Raw genomic sequence first — 19,729 nt, 5'->3', positions numbered from 1 at the left:
AGTTTGCAGGCTTTGTGCAGGTTAAAGGACAGACAGGGAGGGGTGCGAGGAAAAGAAGGTTTATTTTTGTGATGTGCTCCTCTGGCGTTGTGAAAATTCCACCAGTTCAAACTTCATCGTTAGTGGAAACTATTATTCTACCCGACTGAGAGGGCCAGAGCTCCCTGCCTGTTTGTTAGCCTTCAGGCTCACACAAACACAGAAGCACAAGAGATGTTTGTTCCACAGCTTGTCTGGCTACTATAAATTCCATCTCCAAATGGAAAGTATTTTAATGTTATTTTGCCAGCTAGAGTTACCCATATGTTAGGCCACACACATCCGTTTCATAATATACCCTACTCATTGGCCTGGACTGCAAGGAGACCCATTGTACCGTCAAAGACAAATGACACCCCTCATGCCAGGCATCAAGAGCTCCTCGGAGGCAGGGACATTTGTTCCTTGCACCTGAGGCAGCAGAGCCATGGCTCACTGTTCATTCTTGTTCTGCCTCCCTGCACTGAAACACGTTAATCCACCCAGGACTGGCTGATACTGCAGGAACAGCTCAGGAGAAATACTACTGCTGGTGATAGCCTGTCACCAGGAGAAAGGGGAGCAAGACAGGCAGAAAACCACACAGATCCCCCAAATGAATGAGGAGGAGGAAACGCACAACATGACAGGGTGAGGAGGGGAAACTGCAAGATGGTACCTAGCTAGGCAGAAAAATAGGAAAAAGAAAACAGAGCATCCTAGCTATACCCCTGTCACCACCAAAAATCTAGAGGGAGAACTGAAGGCAAGTATTGGTTATGAGAGGCAGCTTGATATCAAAGGCCCTGATGCCAATAGAGCTGTGGTTAAGCTTAGACATTACATAAAATGGTGGCCCTGTGGAGCAACGGTAAAGCCTATGATGCAGAAGACAAATGAAAGACTGGAGAATGCAGGGGGCTGTCTCTAGTAGGCAGGGAGGAGAAAACTGTGGAGAGCTAAAGGATAACAGACAGCAAAGGATGAGTCAGTGACCTGAGGGGAAAACCAGCTGCTGGTGTTCCTATATATCAAGAGTGGGGCAAGGAAGACACTGATATTGCAGGCAGCCTGGTGAATGCTGCTGGCTGTAAATAAATAAATAATTTGGAAAGTTTTACCTTTATGGAGCCATGGACTGCTTTTGATGGGAGAGGCAAGCCTTGAGACTATATTATCATCAATCCAGAGCAGAGTGCTCACCTACCAGATTCAAAACTGGCAGACTGAAGAGATGTGAAGCTGGGACAGCAGAGACCTGTTTCTATGCATAACTTCTCTAGCCTGCGCTTCCAGAGCACAAAATAAAACAGAAGATGGAGCTGTTCTGCCAAAGAAGATGAATGAGGGAATTGATGCCACAGGGTGATAAACACAATGTATACATGTACCAGGGCTGACAGTTCCGCAAGTTCATGCTATCTAGTGAGCATGGTGCAATCACAGGCAACACTGAAAGCCCACAAGTTTGGAAACACTGGGTCCTACAGAAAGACAACACTGTGGAAATGTACAGGTCCGGGGGGGGTGTGTGTGTGGCAGGGTTGGGAGAGGGCAAGGAGGAAGAAGAGAGTGAAAAAAGTAAAGAAAAATGGCCAGTGCAACTTCCTGGAGGAAAGGTACCGGATCCAAGAACATTGGTCCAAGTTCTGAGCTGAACGAGATGAAAAGGGTGGAAATGAAAAAATAATGTAGAGTTAGAACTGACAGTTAATTAACAGAGGAAAAAACATCCACAAAAGGGATGGTAAGTTTGGCTGAAGGAGTATGCGACTATCGCAGGCAGTGCTGCTGAGCTTGTCACAGCTGCACTGTCTCTCCCCAGAGCACTGAGATCTCTTTTGAGCCTCCAGTTCTGATGTGAGCATCGCTATCTGCATTTGCAAACCCCTTGGCTTGAAAACCAAATCTGGAATATTGTAAAGAAGAGAAAAGCTGCCTGACACTTTAAAGTCTATAGGAGCATTATGAAACCAGCCGCTCCCTTTCCCCCAGAAATAACAGAACATTTATTTGTTGTGGAACACTGTATTCTTTCAGAGGGATGGAATTTCAGGAGTCTTAAAACTGAACTTTTCAAAGCCATGGGATTACATTCTCCAGTGTGTTTCTATACCTCTTCCTGCACAAGCACAACCTTCTTTCTTCAGAAAATAATTGGTAAATTTACCTGCCATGCTAAGCTCTGTAACCAACTGATGTGTAGTCAAACCATAGCCCAGCCAACCCAGGAGCCTTGCACTGCTCAGGCTACCTGCATCAAGCAACAGCACAGGCAAGAAATGAGCAGTGAAAGGGTGCTGTTTCTTACCTGAGCACCTTGCCTGGGTTCATCTGAGGTGTAAGAAGGGGGCATCTCTTCTTTCTTCAGACTCAGTATGATGTAGGCCTATCACTTTCAAGCCCTTCTATAATGGGTACCTGTGAGACCATTTCTCTCCAGTGATGCCAAAGGAATACATTTTTTTGGCTGTTTTATTTAAATGGACAGATGAAAATACCTGAATGTGGCTTGCAGCTTGCATGTTCAGAGATACTGCTTTATGCATACAAGTCTTACTTTTAGTAACTATTATTTGAAAGGAAGTGAAAACAGGGTCTTTCTTCCTGGATCTTTTAGCTGCAGGAAGAATCAGCTATGTGTTACCCTGAATGGTAAGAAAACAAAACAAAACAACTAGGAAACACTTGGTGTGAGCAATTCTGATTAACAAACCCACAGCCATGAACTGAAATGGTCGGTTTCCTCTGCGTTACAGAGAACACTGAGTGACAAGAAGGACAGGGATTATTAGATGCACGCTGAAATTAAACAATATACAACATAAAGAATGGCTATTATACATACAAGGGATGTTTGCACTCTGGAATGCAACAACATATAGGTTGCATGAACATTTTGGGAAAGAAATCAGCACCGACATGCACCCTCTGAATAAAAGATGCATGATGCTCAGTCCTGTTGCAGAGGCTACCAGAGTGCCAGATGAAATTATGCTAGCAATAATGCAAAGTTTTTCTTCCCAACTTAGTGGTTTTCTCAGTCTGCTTCTTCTTAAGAGATGCTTTGAAATCTGACTGCCCTTTGAAGTTTCCCGAGTACAGCATGACATTTATTTAAGGTACAAACTGAACTGTTTGTTTTCCAGATCCCATCCCCTCTTTCTTTCAGAACCACTTTGCCCCTTTCCCTCATCCATTTTTCCCCGTGCAAGAAGGGCATCAAAGGATGCTCCTGCCCGGCAACTCTCTTCTCCCTGCAGCCCTTGTGCAGACCTAGTGGGGACGCGTCACCCCCTTTAGACTGCAGCCTGTGTTCCAGCCCCGTCCAGAGAAGCCCTTTTGAAGGGCAGGCAAGGGGAGGAGAAGTCCCTGCTGCGGAGGAGGCAGACTGCTGACTAACCTCAGCCCCGCTGTCACGCAAGCCTCTCCGCCTGTCAATCTCCCTGCGGCTCTGACAGGGGCCTGGCGCCCGTTCAAACCCTTGCGTGCGAGCAGACGAGCCGCATTACCCTATGAAGTATTTCATAATAACAACAGCTGTTAAATATTGATGACTCCTGGCAAGCGCTGAATGCTTTTCGAGAAGGTTAAGCCTTCGTGGAATGGAACCTAATTCATATATACTGGAACAGATATCTGGAAGTTGCCTAAAAAAAGCAAAGGAGCTTAAAGGAGAAGATCAGAAAAATAACCCTCGTGCAACAGGGAGAGGGGAGAAAACCCACAGTGTGAAAGGTGAGGAGTATTTCCCTGGAGTCAAATCCTTTTGCAGTGAGAAAAACGCTGCTGGAGAGATCATCAGAATGGTTGGTTTCACTGTGTTCCACTGGACAGTTTTGTTTCTTTAGGAATTATTGTGGAGGAGATAAACTTTCTAAAACAGCGACCCAGCTGCCACTGCTGTCTGTGTATGTAAAAGTACACATGGAAATTATTTCTACGGAAAAAAACATAGAAAAGAGGGAGAAAGCTTGCATTCCTGAAGTTTTTCTGCAAACATCAGCCCTGAGAGATCTGGCTTGTTAAAAGATTTAGTAGTGATCAGACAAGGTATTAAGGATGAGATCTGAGAGGGTTTCCAGCAGGCAAGAAAGGGGGAAGGGTGAGCCCCTTGCCTTGGGCAAGCTCTGATGTGCTCTCCTCCAGTTCCCAGAAGAAAACCCCCTCTTCCCCACTCTGCCCTCTAAAACCCATCAGTCCAATCTTTTCCCTCTTGACTTAACTGTTAAGCAAGGTTGTGTCAGGAAGGGAATCAGTTTGGGGTAGGAGTTCATGTTATGCAGACTGAGTCTTTGGACAGAGCTGATGTGATTCCAGGGCACACAGTACCAGGCAGTCCAGCAAAAAGGCAGCGTCAGAGTCAGGGTGTGGGCGAAAGAAAAGAAACATAAACTGAGCTCTTCTTGAGGAGGCGACCAAGTCAGGGTATTTCTTTCTTGCACATGAAAAAGAGGTCTGTGTGCCTTTGCAGAGCACAGTTTAGGTGAGGCAAGCTGAGATGCTGAAAACTACCTGCTTATATCCACTTGTGCTGTGGAGCAAAGAGATCTGCGAAGCTTTAGGAAAGTATTTTACCTGTGGGGAACCCAGGCATCTATTGAGTCAAGATAGGGACTCACGGAAACTTAGGAAGTTGTAGGTTGGAAGGGACCTTTGAAGGTCATCTGGTCTACCCCACCCTCATCAAAATAGCTAGGCAGGTTTCTGAGGTTTTTCGTGGAGTATCCCCAGTGATAGATGCTTCACATTCACTCCAGGAAAAATTTCATTATTTAATTACAAACAGGATTAATTTTGCAAGACAAGAGCTGCTTGTGGGTTTAGGTGAATGAGCATTAGGATAAGCTCTGAGTGGATACTCCCTGCTTCCAGAACTCTTGGTCTGTAAAATGTGTAGAGTAACTTAAGAAATGTTAAAAATGGTTAAGTGGTTGTCATGAAAAGTGTGGTAAATGGAGAATATGTGAATTAAGTTATTAGCTATTCTTATAATGGGTTTTGATGGTTTATTCTGTACCTTCTGTATCTTCACAACTGGCTCACAAGAAACCACACCTGTATTTTTGTGTAGTCTGGGGCTGTAATATCTCACTTATTCTGTAATTTCTGAGGGACCACAGACCCAAAGAAAAGCTGTGCCTCCACGAGAAACCAAATTGTGTGCTAACTACACAAGCAACAGACTCAAAAGAACTTATCTAGAAAGCACATTTCCTCTCTACAGCTTACTGTTGCAACCTTCCTCTCTTCATATGACTTAACAGATGATCTTCCCAACAGACAACCCCACGTTGTGCATTGGCAAAGAAGATATATGAGAGTTCTGTCTGCATCATTGTGAGTAAACATTTGAGTTATCAGTTGGTCTGATAGATTGGCTTATATTGGCTATAAGACTGCCAAAGACATGTAGTCCTCTTAAATTATCCTAAGATACAAAACTTATTCCAAGTAATTGTCCTCAGTTTCATCTTCATCATTCCATTTGATTACCTGCTAATTTAAATATAATTATTTGATGATGCGGACTTATTGATTTATAGATTCAGTCCTGGGGCCTTAATTTCATCCCTGCATTATTCCATTCTTAGAGTAATTAAGCCGTAATACATTAGCTTGTCTGAGTGTGGATTTGCTTGAGCACCCTTTTGAATAAATCCATAAAAGGTAAAAACAAATGGGTTATTCTGTCAAACTACAAAATGGATCACAAGCCTGAATTATCAGCAACTCTGAGTAAGAAACCTGCAAACCACTTAGTCCACTTTCAAATCAATACCCACATCCCTCATCAAAATTACAATGATTTCAACAAATTCCTTGTCCCTTAAGTCGTGAGTTTGTAATTTACATGTTCATTATTCAGAACCGAAATATGCAGCAAGTTTAGTGTAGAAAAAAATCAATTTAAGAGAACTATCCTGTATTTAGAAAGCTTGCTCAACATTGGTTAGCTTAAGAGTGAAGGACCTCATAATATACAGTCAATGTAGATTTATGTTTGTTTTACTCTAAATTTCATTTTCTTTTGTACTACACTCTGACAGACTGCATGTTAACTCACTCTGTATAACAATTCAGACTTCACCAAACTAATCCACATCAGCCTTAAGTGTACTGCAGTGTGTTCTGACCTGCCACATCCTGATTGCTTGAGTGGGATCTCTGCAGATCCCACTGATCATGATATATACACATACATATTCAGAGGAAGAACACATCAGGACACATTGATTCTAGGATCTATGGAGCAGATGACCTATCAAAACAACTTGCAGGGCTTCCCCATTCTTCTAAGTGTCCTTCATGATGGCTTGTTGCCTGAAGAGCTGTTCATCTTTTCCATTGTCCAGATATTTTAGAAAACCTCTATAGTGAAACATAAAGTTTAGTTTCTCTATACCCTTTGAATTCCCAGCACTTTGTCTCTCTATGGTCCAATAGTGTAGTCCTCTTGATACGGCTCATATTATTTCAGTGACTCGAAGCCATTTTTTCACTGGTTTGGTTATCCCAATGAAAATAATACAACAGTGGACATTGGGGTCCACAGCAGAGGCAGCTACCTTTTGAGGAGAGGCTAAAATGCCTGTGACTGTTTACTGAGGAGAGAGGGATGAGGGGAGATGAAACAGAGGTTTGCGAAAGTTTAAAGGCAATGAATAAACTGAATGCAGAACTGCTGTTCACCCAACCCCACAACATGAGGACTGTGAAGTGCTCAGTGACAGCAATACGAGAATGCTTTAAAGCAGACAAAAGGCAGCAATTTTGGAGATGAGTATTCCAGACTAGATGGACCACGGGTGTGACACAGTAGTACGTTTCTTATGTTGTTATATTGTCACTGCAATGCCACGACCTTGTCCAAGAAATCTGCTGCAGACAGAAAATAAACAACAGATGAACAAGAGCAGCGTCTGTGACTTGAAACAAAGTATATCACAGAATTGACAAGAAAAATTAGAACCTTATGAGAACACTTGTATGTGACTAAATTTAAGCATATGATGAGACCAGATTGTGACCAATCACTGCATCCAAACAATCAAATTTTTTTTATGATAAATAGCCTATAGAAATAAATTTGAGCCTGAAATATTTTTCAGAAACATAAGTAAGGAGACCACAATCCACTTTTGCTGAAAGGACAGCTAAGAGAAAAGCTGTGTGTGCTCATGCATAAGAAACTACAGTCTACTGGAATCTTCCCCACTTTAAAAATGGAGACTGTAAGAATTGCATTTTACAGAAGAAATGCAATGAAATCAGGATAAAAGATTTATCTTGAGACTATCAGAGCAGTTTTAGTCTTGCTGGCTGCAGAAGATGTGCACTGTTTTACCCTCTTCAATTTAGATCTACAGTTTAGAACATTTAGTAGATCAATCCCTGAAGAAAGAAATCAAATCGAAGACCAAGCATGAAAAAACATGCAACTAGGAAAGTGTATGAGAAAACAGTTCTCCCTCTTCCTGATTAAATCAACCTAACAACGACTGACTTATGTGAGAGTTACTTGACCCTTGCTGATCTTTTTGGATTTGATAACCTCTTCTCCAGGCCTATGTTTCAAACAGACTGTCTACTGAGCTTCCACTCCTTAATTTCTACCGCTTTTATAAAAACCTTGTCCCTTTATAGTTTCATTTATACCACTCTTCATGGAAAGTAAAGGGCTAAATTCGTACCTGCTGGCTCCAGAGACGCTATCTCTTCGGAGAGAGTTGAAAGAGCATGTGCCACTAGGCCAGTATATCACCCAAGAGACTGTTTAAAAATAGCCAAAGCATACAATCTGGAGAGGATAAAGGAAACCTTTAAGATGAAATAAACATTGCATCTAAAATATTCATGCTGAGACCTTAGTGCACAGGATGTGCATATGTTACCCAGAAAACCAAATCTGGCTTCGCTGGTTTCAGTGGCAAAAATATCATCAGAGCAATTCCTTAATATCTGCTTTATATAGCAGCCATACTGTAGCCAATATTAGAGGCACAGACGCATTTGCTTTCCAGTGTACTTTAAATAGGTAAAAATAACACGCTTGACAGAAGAAATACAAGATTCTCCTCCTCTAAGTCAGCTGGATACCACAGCACACGGCACTCTTTCTACAGCAGAGCAGATTTGCTTTGGTCTTTTCTGCTGTCTGTGGAGACTGCCATGATGAGATTGACTGTATGAAGCCATGAGATGTTAAATGAACCTAAGGAACTATGGCTGAGAGGTCCTTGAGCTTTGGCTTTTCCACTTCAGGAAGTAAAAGAACATGCCAAGACAAGATACAGGCAAATGAACCATCAGGATCAGTATCAAAAATTTCAAAACACTCCTTCAGAATAATTTTTCAGGACCATTTTAAGACACTGAACTGTATTCCAGAACTTTTTAGAATGCTGAAGAAAATCAGTAGCAGGAAAATCTTACGTAAAAGCTCAGAATGAAGAACAATACAACACCAGAAGTCAAAAATTGAACTACCAGAACCCTAAATTGATAATGTTACAATCCCTGGATATGTTCAATGTGGTTTTATGCACATTAAGATTTAGCGTATGCATTTAAAAACTAGTCCTGAAAAGGTATCCAAACAGATGGGCCTTGCTCCCAACTGGAATCACTTGTAAGTCAGAGGGCCTGCAGAGAAGATATTATGGTTGGGTCAAAAATAAATTGCTTTGCAGAACAGGAACCTTCTGCAGAAGCAGAAAATGCATAGACATTATGTGTTCAATTACTACAAGAACATTCATTTTTCACTTACTCACAAACGTTTTGCTTTGTCTTTTCTCACAGCTAGGTTCCACGCTCACGAGAAGATACCAAGCAGATCCTAAAGACCCTAAGCAATCCAGTAGTGGGCTTACATGTTCTCTCCCCATTAGTGCTAGAGAAATCAAGGTTTTTGACAATCCCTAGGTCAATGACCAGAATTAGGACCTTCAATTTTAATAAGCATAATAAAAAATACTGTCTTTTAAAAAGGCAGAAAAGTTAACATTTGAGTGCCACACAAAGAGAGAGCACTATGCATATAGTAGCTCTGCTTTGATTTGCCTTTTCAATTTTTAAAAACAGAGATGACTTAGATGTACTGATAAAATTAAAAGGCAGCCACAGCGTTCTTATCAGACTTGTCCCATATGAAAACAAGGAACAACCAAACAATGTTCTGTATTTCAGAAACAAAGTTCTAGCTAGTAAAATATAACCTTTTCTCCAGTTTCTAATCTTCTGTGTATGTGTCATTGACTTGAACAGGCAAGTCTGAGAAGATGCCTGCTACCTTGACTCATAGCAAGCTACCAAAGAAATAATGAGTATTCCTTGTGGGATAAGGACAGGAAACTAGTCTCTCACTGATAAAACATATAAGATTGCAGCCTCAACTTTCAAGGCAGTTATATTTAATTACAGCTTTCACTGACTGATCAATACTAGGTGAATAGTATGTATACAGAGAATTAGGATACACAAATTATTTCTAGTGCTTCTTATTCTGTCAAGGTCTTCTAGATGAAAACTGGTGATTTCTTACCTACTGTCTCATTCAGTCTGTATTACACTCATTATATGATATAAACATCAGTTTATATTGGTTTTTCATCAGTTATAATATGATCTTCACTGGATAAGCACTGCGACTTGATGCCAGCATCAGCCCAATAAGCATTGAAACAAAACTTACTAGTGCTATGCTAAGGAAAATAAGGAGAGGTTTAAGGCAGAAAATAAACATTGCCAACTGCAAAAAGCAAAAGCAAAGATGCCGTTGAACATATTCTTTTAAAATGTGAATGTTAACTGGAGAATATATACACTCCAGAGCCTAGTTTGGTTTAAGCCAAGCATTTTTCAGAGGAATCATTCCACTGCATCTAAAAGAGGAACATTTTTTCTCCTGCCGGGGCAGATTTGCAGGGAGGAGGCTCATTTCTGCCTTGCTGGTCTGGCAGGCAGCAGAGCTCTATTCCTCTGATCAAGAGATCACTTTCATAACCACTTTTCTGAGGTCACAAATGAGTCTGCTGCAGTCACGCAACCCCTCGCCTACCAGAGCTTACTACAACAATACAGGTTCACAGAAACCTTTTAAAGAGGCAGCCCATCCTTTTGACCCACGCAGATATAAGGCACATGCAGATTATCATAGGGGATTCCCCTAAATATGTCACAGGGCTATTTTACTCCAGTTTGAGCAGGGAAGAAATGTATAGCTTGGAGTTTTATCTGAATTGAGTCACGTTGCCAGGGTAGAATTAAATAAAAGGTATATAGCTCTGCAATTCTTTTAAACTATATTGGTATCTTTTTCAAATATTTATTCAGCCTGTTCCTTTTTATTATCTTCAAGGTCCGTGTCTGACAACCACGCGCTACTGTGAATTATGCTACTTAAGGGATTGAAAATCCATGGTAAACAGTCGACCGAGCATTAGATTCAGTAAATAACAGATAAGAGTGCCCTGAATTAAACACTGCCCTGCTGCAGTGTTAGAAACACCGACACTACAGAAAGGGTAGATCAGGAAATAGGCTTACTCTCAAGACTTTATTCTGAAGAAATACTGTGAAAATAAGAGTATGAGCTAGAGCTTGTTTCTAGGACAGCAAAGCCTATTTGATATGTTAACAGCGTCCCACAAAGGACCAACATACTAATCTGCTGTATGGACATGCCTGCAGGTGGCAGCTGAAACGGCCTTTGGGTGATGGGGCAGGTGGGAATTTAAAGAAATAAGTTAAAAATAAATTTCCTCTTATGGTCAGTCAGCTCTACCCAATGAAGAGGGGGTTGGCCTATTTTCACAAGCAGTTAGCACTGTGAAAGCCACCGTTGTTGTTGCATCATGAATTATTTGCACTAATTACCTGAAATAAAGTTTTCAAAAGCCGTTAAATTACTTGGGAGCCTATAATTTAAAAAATTAAGTTGGATGCATTGCTCATTGACGTTTTATGAGGGTTAGTACGCAGACCCATTTCATTTGAAAGCAGCACAAACAGGCTTGCCCAAACCAGTTTTATAATCCAGCTTAAATAAGTAACAATAGCAATGAGGGCACAGCATTAAACTCATTGAGGACTCACAGTGTGGGCTGAGATGATTTGTTTGCACACCATCCCACAAGTTCATTGCTATTATTAGCTATGCTAGTCAGGTGAAAGCTTGCTCAGGTGAGCCCATACATGTTACAGGCAGCTTCAGGGACTCTGGGGATGGACCCACAGGTTGTGAAGTGCCCTTAGCTTCATCCAAAGTGATATTCAGGCTTGACCTTGATGTGCCTCTTAACCCAGCTGAAGCAGTGGGAGAGCTCCTCTCCCATCTGCACTGCAGCTTGTCATTTACACAAAAGATGACCTCCCAGTCTTGCTTTGATTGATAGGAAAATAATGACACCCCAAAATCAGCCTTGTCACTGCTCCAGGTCTCATCTGGAGGGGAATTAGGCTGGAAACTGGATGGAGGATTGTGAGGTTCATGCTCTGGACCTCACTGTCAGACCCTGGCCTCATGTTGTGGATGGGAAGTTTGGGCAGCAAGGCAGACACTGAGATCATCATGGTTTCTCAGACCAAAGTGCTGGTAAAGTGCTAACAGCCTCCAGAGTGACCTCAAGGGTAACCATACCAGTGCCGACAAGGCCACAGGCATTTCTGCAGGTAGGACATAGACTTGTGAAACTTCTGAAGGTGTTACCCTGAGTCTTATGTTACTCATCTGTGCCCCTTCACTTACCACTGAAACAGCTTCCCATGGAAATGAAAAATACACAGGGTCAATTCCCGCCTAAACAAAGAGATGTGACTTTGTCCCTGTTTATGGACTTTGGCTAAACCACAAGAAGTTTATCTAAAGTGAAAGAGCATTGGATACTAATGCAAGTATTGCATTGACACGACAATTTTTCCTTTCTAATTATGGAAAGAGGTACATGAGAATACTGCTGTGCTACTTTACCTTCACAAACAAATTACACTGTTCTTCTGGAGGCAGTTGGCGAAAAAATCATTGGTAACAGCAGGAATGAGTTTACATATGGGTATTTCAGGGTAAACAGCTGCTAGAACACTTGCATCTCAGCTTTGTTCTGCACGGCAGTTTAGCCACAGATCTGGTACCTAAAAAGTGTTGCCTTACTGAGGGTCCTTTTTATATTCCTTATTACATGAACATAAAATATTTGCAACCTTTTTTTTGAGAATATGACTCAAAGACAGTGTGGTGAATTGCTCCATTTTCTAAGGAGATGAAAGAAGGTGTCTAATACATGTGGCTAAATCCCATCGAATCTGCAATTCTAGAGAAAGAATTGGTCAGTAATTTAGTATGATGAAATCAGGATGAACAATGACCTCTGATATGCTGATTTCCAAATAATTACTGCAAGGTTTCGTCCTTCCCTCCACAAGCTCTAAGCACTTGAACCTGACAGTCAAAGATCTGGACACCACCTACGTATATGAGAGAACATGCAGTCAGTAATTTGGATTAGCTCCAAATCTGCCTTTATGTTATTTTTTTAGTCCTTTTTGGAAGTTTATTTAATTTGAAAATTACCCAGAGAAATGTAATCCAGCTCACTTACACTCCAGCTAATAATCCAAAGTCAAACGATTTCAGATTAGTGTAATATAAATCACTATTTAATAAATAAATTAACTTTAAATAGCTACTAAGAGGCTTTCTTTCATTAGAAATAAGTTTAAGTACTATGAGAAATTGCAGTAATTACAATCAAGCTTTAAGGATTCCTGAGTAACTCAGTTACAAAAATTACAGCAAGCATGCTCTAAACAAAGCTTCTACTCTCACCCTCCTCTTGCTGCCCCAACATACTGTACGTATTTGATATGCAGCTACGTTCCTACCACGGCCCAGTGATTTTCAGCCAGTTTTAGTCTTCAAGTGGAGGAAATAAGTGATCTGTTACTGCAATGTAAATGAAGTTCAAGCTTGGTCAGGACTGCTGAAGGATACCTGGCACTATCCAAGTAGATTAAAGAGGATGGCAAATAGTGCAGCTGCAGAAATTAGTTTAAAGCAAGTTGTTGTAACTGAGCCTTCTGCACAATGCTGGTCCATACAACCTGTCCTAGCATGATACAGCCTTTGCCTGACATGCAGGACAAAAAATGGAGCTGTAATGCCTAAGCGTGGCGCCCCAGCCAAGGCAACACAGCCAGGAGTCGGTGGAGTCAAGGCAGGATGGGGCAGGCTGGGAACGGGGCAGCTGGAACATTCTTACGCCTGATGTATTTTCCATTGCCCAGATGTTCCCCAGTTGACATGAGCTGTGAGACACTGCATGCGCCAGTCCCGGAGGGTGTTCTGACCCCTGGGAAGCACTAAAGAGGCCCAGGCCTGCCCAGCATTGAGGAGGCACAAAGGTATTTTGAAGCTCACATCTTCTCTTCTCCCACTCCATCCCTGTGCCAGTTTCAGCTGCGGTGCAGAAACTCAGCTGTGGCGTAGGATTCATTTTGTACATTAACCCAATGAGCTAAAATACCATCTGAGACCAACATGCAGCTAATTGCTGTGAGAACAAAACTTTGAATTTCCTGACCTATTCAGAGTTTGAATTTCCCATTAACTCCACGCTCCCGTACTAACAGATGGTATACAGGGCGCAGTTTCAAAACTCCCTGCATCAAGAATGTATGCAAAGAGAGCAAGATGAGCTCAACCTCACACCCTGGAAACCTGCTCTTTACATGCCGAATGGTGAACTTCTACACCTATCAGTGAATGTGCCCAATTGTTCCCCCATTTCCATGCAGTTAATGCTGGCTCGAACTCTTCTACCAAAGTTATCCCTGCCATGGGGAGCTGGAAAAGCACTGGTTAGCAGGGCTGACTCATCAGCTGACTAGCCCACAGCATCAGCCACAAAGGACCCAGAATGCTGGTGGTGGCATGAAGTGTGTGGGTGGGAGCAAGGAATAAGCAATCATCTGGCAGCCTAATGCAGTAGGGAGGGCTGACAACAATTCATGATTTATTGCCCCCTCCCGCCCTAAGGCTTCATCCCTCTGCTGCAGTGATTCTCATCATCTCGACGCTGTGGTAGGGCTCTGTGTAGGGGGGGGAATGAAAGGTACAACCCCTGCCTGTGGCCCATGCAATGAAAGGATCAGCAGGCTATCATCTGAGCTCACCACACCCAGACCACATAGGGCAAAAGGGTCTCATGGAGGAGAATGGAAAAGCGGTTTGCTTGGTCCTTCTTTTACCCAACAGGAGACGAGAACAACATCTTACTAGCAAAAAAAAAACCCCGAAGAGCATCGCTTTCCCACCAAAGTCAGTCTGTTAGTAGAGAGAAGAGATGAAGATCCAATTCTGGAATGGCTTATGTAAGAAAAAGGTCTTACCGACAAAGCAAGGAATACAGGGGAAAGGGACAATGTTGTAGCAAAGATGGGAAAAGGGGAAAACAAGTCTACATGAAAAAAAAAAATCTGCAGATGAAGAAGATGCAAATAAAAAGAGGGTGAGGTGAGCTGTTTCTAGAAAGGCTGCTAGAGAAAAAAAAGTGGAAAATATTTCTTAGAGATTTCCAAAGAAACCAGACACTGAAACAGGGAAAGAAAGTCACCAAGGTAAACAGCAAAATAGAATTGACAGATTTAATTAAAAGCTTCACATGAGAGTACACTGATAAAATCCCCCAAATTGTTCACTTGTATCCCATTATCTTCATGTAGATCTGAATTCACTTTCCAGTGTTCTTACCCTCCAGCAGCCTGCTACCACTGTGAATCTGGCTGCAAAATGGCTAGCTGCTCCCCAGTTTACCTAGCACATAACACTCTCCAGCCCAGTGGAGCGGTGAACGTGTGAGCTCATCCTTCCCAGGCTTCAACCCTTTCAATGTCGTTTTTGCTTTGATTCCTCAAAACACATTCAACTTCAGGCAATGCAGTTTTCAAAAGGCTGGGCCAGATTTTGAAGGGCTGACTTATATTACTCCACTAATGCCGAAGTAAAGCAAAACATAATAAGGAATTAAGGACTTGACCACTTGTCTTTGTTTCCTCCCCAACCAAACTTTTTTCTTGAGAAAAGTCTTATTTGCCCAAATTTTGCCTACAGTAGGTCTTTCCTGGCAGATTGCTGCACTGGGAATGAGATTGGGTTTCTCAGTGTCCTCTTCGCCCCTGGAAACTTTCTGTTACATTTCCCAGTGCTCCATCATAGGCATTTCAGGGCACATGAATATACAGCTTAAAAGTCTTTCCCAACATGATTTTACGTGCTGCTGTATGTATCATTTGGCAGGAGGGTGATGGAGAGTCACAAAATAGCAGTTTGCCGTGGTAGCTTTTCTCTGGCTGGAGAAACCATTCCATTTTATTTCCTGAACTAAAACCAAGCTAGTTCAACATCATCCTTAGAGATCCAGACAGTGGAATATCTGCTGAAGCTAGAATGTGTAAAGCAAGCACGCTGACCTCTGTCTGAAGATCACGACTTGATTTGACTTAAGAAACAATAAAGAAACTCCTCTTTTCCAAATGACCTCTTGGAACTTAGTGCCCCTGCAGTTGTGTTGCTGCAAGAAGCATGACCTCTGTCCAGAAACTGACCTATCCTTCCACCTCATTCTGCCAGCTGTGACTATCTCAGTCACACTACTGGTTTCAAAGATATTATCAATTATCACCATGACACTTATAAGGCGTGATTGCAAAGCAAACCTTCAAACTGACATTCTTTGCTTTCCTAGACTCCTAGCAGAGTTGTCAGCAACAAATATACGGTGGATCACTGTCCCCATATAACATAGCACTTACTACCAGATTTATGAACTATCGCTAAAGTGCTTGCTAGCATCAGTAAGAATGAAAACTGGGTATCTCAATGTGCAATACCTTCAAACTCTCTGACATGTCAAAAGGTACACATTTGGCTCTCAAGAACTGTTCACTTAAACAGGTACATAGAGCTATATTGCTCATGTTTAATTATTATAAAGTTCTGGTGGTTCTGAAGAAGTGTTGGAAGCAATCAACTCCAGTTGAACACATAGTAATTTGAGAGCACTCTGCACCTTGCATGACTGAGCCTTTAATAACTGTTAAAGTGACTCCTGTGATTTTAAACATCTCTAATTTCCTCACACGATTATTAGTTTTGAGAGGTACAGCCTTTTTCAAAATGCAGCAATGTAGATGAAGACATTAAAAAGTACGGAAAGAAGAAATGCAATTCCATTTTTTTTCCACTTACTGTCTTAGCCCTCATAATAGCATATTGGAATATTTTTCCACATAAATTCTTACATTCATCAGTTCAAGATGTATTATCTAGGTTAGAGTATTTCTTCTCTCAATAAGTGTTTCATAAAGTATTTTTTTTTGGGCCATTTTTCCATATGAGGTTTATAGAGGTCATTTGATGGCATGATTTCATTTTAATAAATTACTTGGAACAAAATATAGAGGTTTTGTAACAAGTTTTCAATGATACACAACGTAATATTAACACACAGAAGACAGCATTTTCTCTGCAGATGTTGAAACACTTAGGGAAATATATAAGGCTAATACATGCATGGGGTTTGCAACTATGCAATTAGTAAAATGGTTATGAATTTGTTAACGGACTAGAAAAAGAAAATTTAAAGTATGTTTTGATTTAGATCTGATCTTTGCTTCTTTTCAGTCCTCTTCTCTCAATTTATTTCAGCTGTTTCCAATGTGTAAGTAGCCAATTCCTGTTGCAGATTCAGAGGTAAGTGGCAATAGCAGACACTTTATTTATTATAACAAAAAGCTACAGGCAGAGACTTACTTCCTATATATACCTTCAACTTGACATATTCCATGCAGGTATAAAAAGGGAATGCATTGAGGGGATTTCAGTGGAATTTTAGGGATACGGTAAATCCATGTGATATGTGTTTGGCAAGACTATTACATAGCTTTGAACCTTCATGAAAGAAATTATGAGCTGCTTTGAAGGATGTTTTAAAGTCTCTCTGTAACTTCTCTTAGTAAGCATTTAATTCATTTTACTGACATGCGTTCTCCTTTCACTTCTACTCATATAGATGTCAAGTCTTTAGAAAATTTCTCAGTTGCATTATCTACATGATTGCACCAAAAATTATAATCAAATTAAAGCAGGATTTATAAAGGGAAATCTGCTGTGTCTCATCTAAATAAATTATTTCATCATGAAGAATGCTCAGAGCGCTAATTAATACATTACTACTATGTTAGATAGAGAAGAAAAGCATCTGTGATAGTCACTTAGGATTCTCTTTCCAACAACATCAGAAAAAAAACACTAGACCAAATATAATTAAATGAACACAAGCCCTTAGAGTAATCCATTGAGCCAATCTGTAGGACTAAGCATACAGCAGAATGAGGTAAGGTTTGCAGAAACCAGCTCCCACCTCATGTGTTGATTTCCAAACATCTAAATAATATCTAGTCACAGCTTAGCAAGGCAGATGTCTTTGCACAGATTCTGCCATGTAAATCACATTATAAATCATAAATGTTTGTGTTTGACTAAATAGTCTATTTATTTATTTGCTTTCATACATGTATAAACCTCCCAGCCACCTGTAGCTCTGCTTATAACCTGAAGTTTTTTGTGCAGGAGGAATTGGTGGGTGGCCCAGGTGTGATTTCATCCATAAAGAGCAATGTGAAGAAAATTATCAATGGCTGTAGGAGAGAGTCAAAGCTGTGGAAAGAGGCGAGAGGGTTGATAAGAATAAAGACTTGGTAGGCAAGGATTATTATGATTACATGACCTCAATGGGGAAAAGCCAGGCATAGACATGCCCATAGAGGTGGCAGAGCAAGTTGCTCTGTGAAATTTTTAGCTATAAATTCTGTGGGGCATAAACACCAGTGATGTCAGGAAGGTAGGCAACACAAAGGTTACATCATGAGAAGGATACACGATTCAGAGAACAGTGTTTGCATCATGTTCAGAAAGGAAATTACAGTCCAAAAATGGTGGACGGGGGACAAGGTGTCCCTAGGGTATAGAGGTAAGATGAGAAAGAGAGAATGAAGTGTGGCCTTGGGCTGAGGCTGTCGCTGGTGCCCCTCCAGCTGCCCTGGTCCTGGCTGTTGTGGTGGGATGGGCACTGGCTGGGGGGTCCTGATGGGAAATCACAGGGACCCTTCATCCCTTAGGGAATAGCCAGCCCTCTTGTCACCCTGACAGGTGTTTCTGACAGCAGATGCTGGAGCAGCAGTGATGTTGGCAACCAAACAGACAGGGGTTTAGGAGAAAAGAAAGGAAGCGCCAGTCTTGTCCATGGGCAGCACTCAGACAAAGATATCCCAAACTGTTTTGGAAATTGCCCAACAAGGAAGACTGAAAGGCATGAACTGAAGAGACTCCAGTCTTCTCCAAGGCTGTAAGGACTGCTCAGAATGAAGTCTGCCATCACAGGATAATGTCCTTTCTATGTCAACACTGAGCAAATGCCTTTGGCTGCTACTTAGAGAAGATGTTGCCGTTGAGCATTGCATGACATAAAATAAGAGTTTCCAGTCATTGTGACATATTTTCTCAAGCAGTAAGTAGGTTAACCAGGGCTGCCCATCTGAAATCCAGTAAGGTGTTTTGTTTATTGCGGGCATTTAATTCAGGTTTCATTGCTCATATTAAATGCATTTCAAACTCCAAGTACAGTATGAAAAAAAAAAACCACACACCCCCGAAGTATATTCAAACACATCAATAAAATGCTATCAGTAAACAAAATTTAAATTTAATTTATCAGAGACTAAATAAAATCTTGAAAAGACGTAATGAATTACAGAAAACCCTCAGGCCACTTAGCCCTGCCTTATTCCGTCTTGGTATCCTGTTGTCCCTGTGTTGAATCATTCCGGTGGATCTTTAGCAGTATTAGAAATGGCACCAGAGAATAAAAAAAATGGTTGCTCACTGACAAAGCATGCACATATCTATTACAAGACAGGAAACAGCAGACAGACACATACCAACAGTGCAGAGGAACAACACAAAAAAACAGTGAGAGACAATACTGGTGCACATAGCAGGCAGTGGTCTCAGCACTTCAGTGGCCTAACAATTAGCAGGACTTTCAAGATCAGAACAAGAAAGGCATTTTTTCTAAATAAACCTTTTTAAAGCAGTCAATAAAACACATCTGAGTGTGAGTTGTTAACAAGTAGAAGCAACGCAGCATTTATGGGAAAATCTAGAAAGTAGGAAATCAGTTAAGGTTCTGGCTATTTATCTTTCCCTTCCATTCACCCTGAACCTCCCTAACCCCACCACCAACACCACCACCTACACAGCTTGACTACAACCAGTAAATCTATGTTTACACGATTTGATCTATAGTAGGTGAGGATTCCAGTTGAAAATTACAATAGGGAAAAGTGCTGCGAAGTACAACTTCGGTCTTGACACATCTTTGCAAAGTCCACATTTCCCCTGCCCCCATGTTTAGGCTTCAGACTCCACCCCATGAAATTCTAGGGTTGCACAGCCACCACATACTGCTAGTGAGGCATATGAGACAGCATTTCAGAACGTTATGAACTGACTTTATAAAAGTACTACAAAGTCCAGAAGTTAAATGGTAGCCTTGTAATTCAAATTGCGTTTTAAAGTATTAGAAAGGAAGCAATGTTTAAGATTTACATCTGAATGGAAAGGTTTAAATTCAAGATATTGATGGATTTG

General features: G+C 41.3%; 1 protein-coding gene across 2 annotated transcripts in view; it reads right to left on the bottom strand.

The window, feature by feature from the left end:
• AHRR (aryl hydrocarbon receptor repressor) overlaps positions 1-19,729 on the bottom strand; it is a 93,448-nt gene that overhangs the window by 36,488 nt on the left and 37,231 nt on the right. The window contains exon 1 of one of the 2 annotated variants that reach the window (XM_061448983.1): positions 2,330-2,572. The exons of the other annotated variant lie outside the window; for it this stretch is intronic. The gene's annotated coding sequence lies outside the window, so the exon portion shown is untranslated. Of the gene's footprint in view, positions 1-2,329; positions 2,573-19,729 lie in introns of those variants that run through there. 2 annotated transcript variants of the gene reach the window in all.

Source organism: Pezoporus flaviventris, unplaced genomic scaffold (assembly GCF_033815535.1).
Source record: "Pezoporus flaviventris isolate CSIRO_AGI_PZ_B2104156 unplaced genomic scaffold, CSIRO_AGI_Pfla_v1 ptg000007l, whole genome shotgun sequence".
NCBI lineage: Eukaryota > Metazoa > Chordata > Aves > Psittaciformes > Psittacidae > Pezoporus > Pezoporus flaviventris.
The sequence above is the reverse complement of the archived record's forward strand: the minus strand, read 5'-3'. Positions and strand labels throughout refer to the sequence as shown.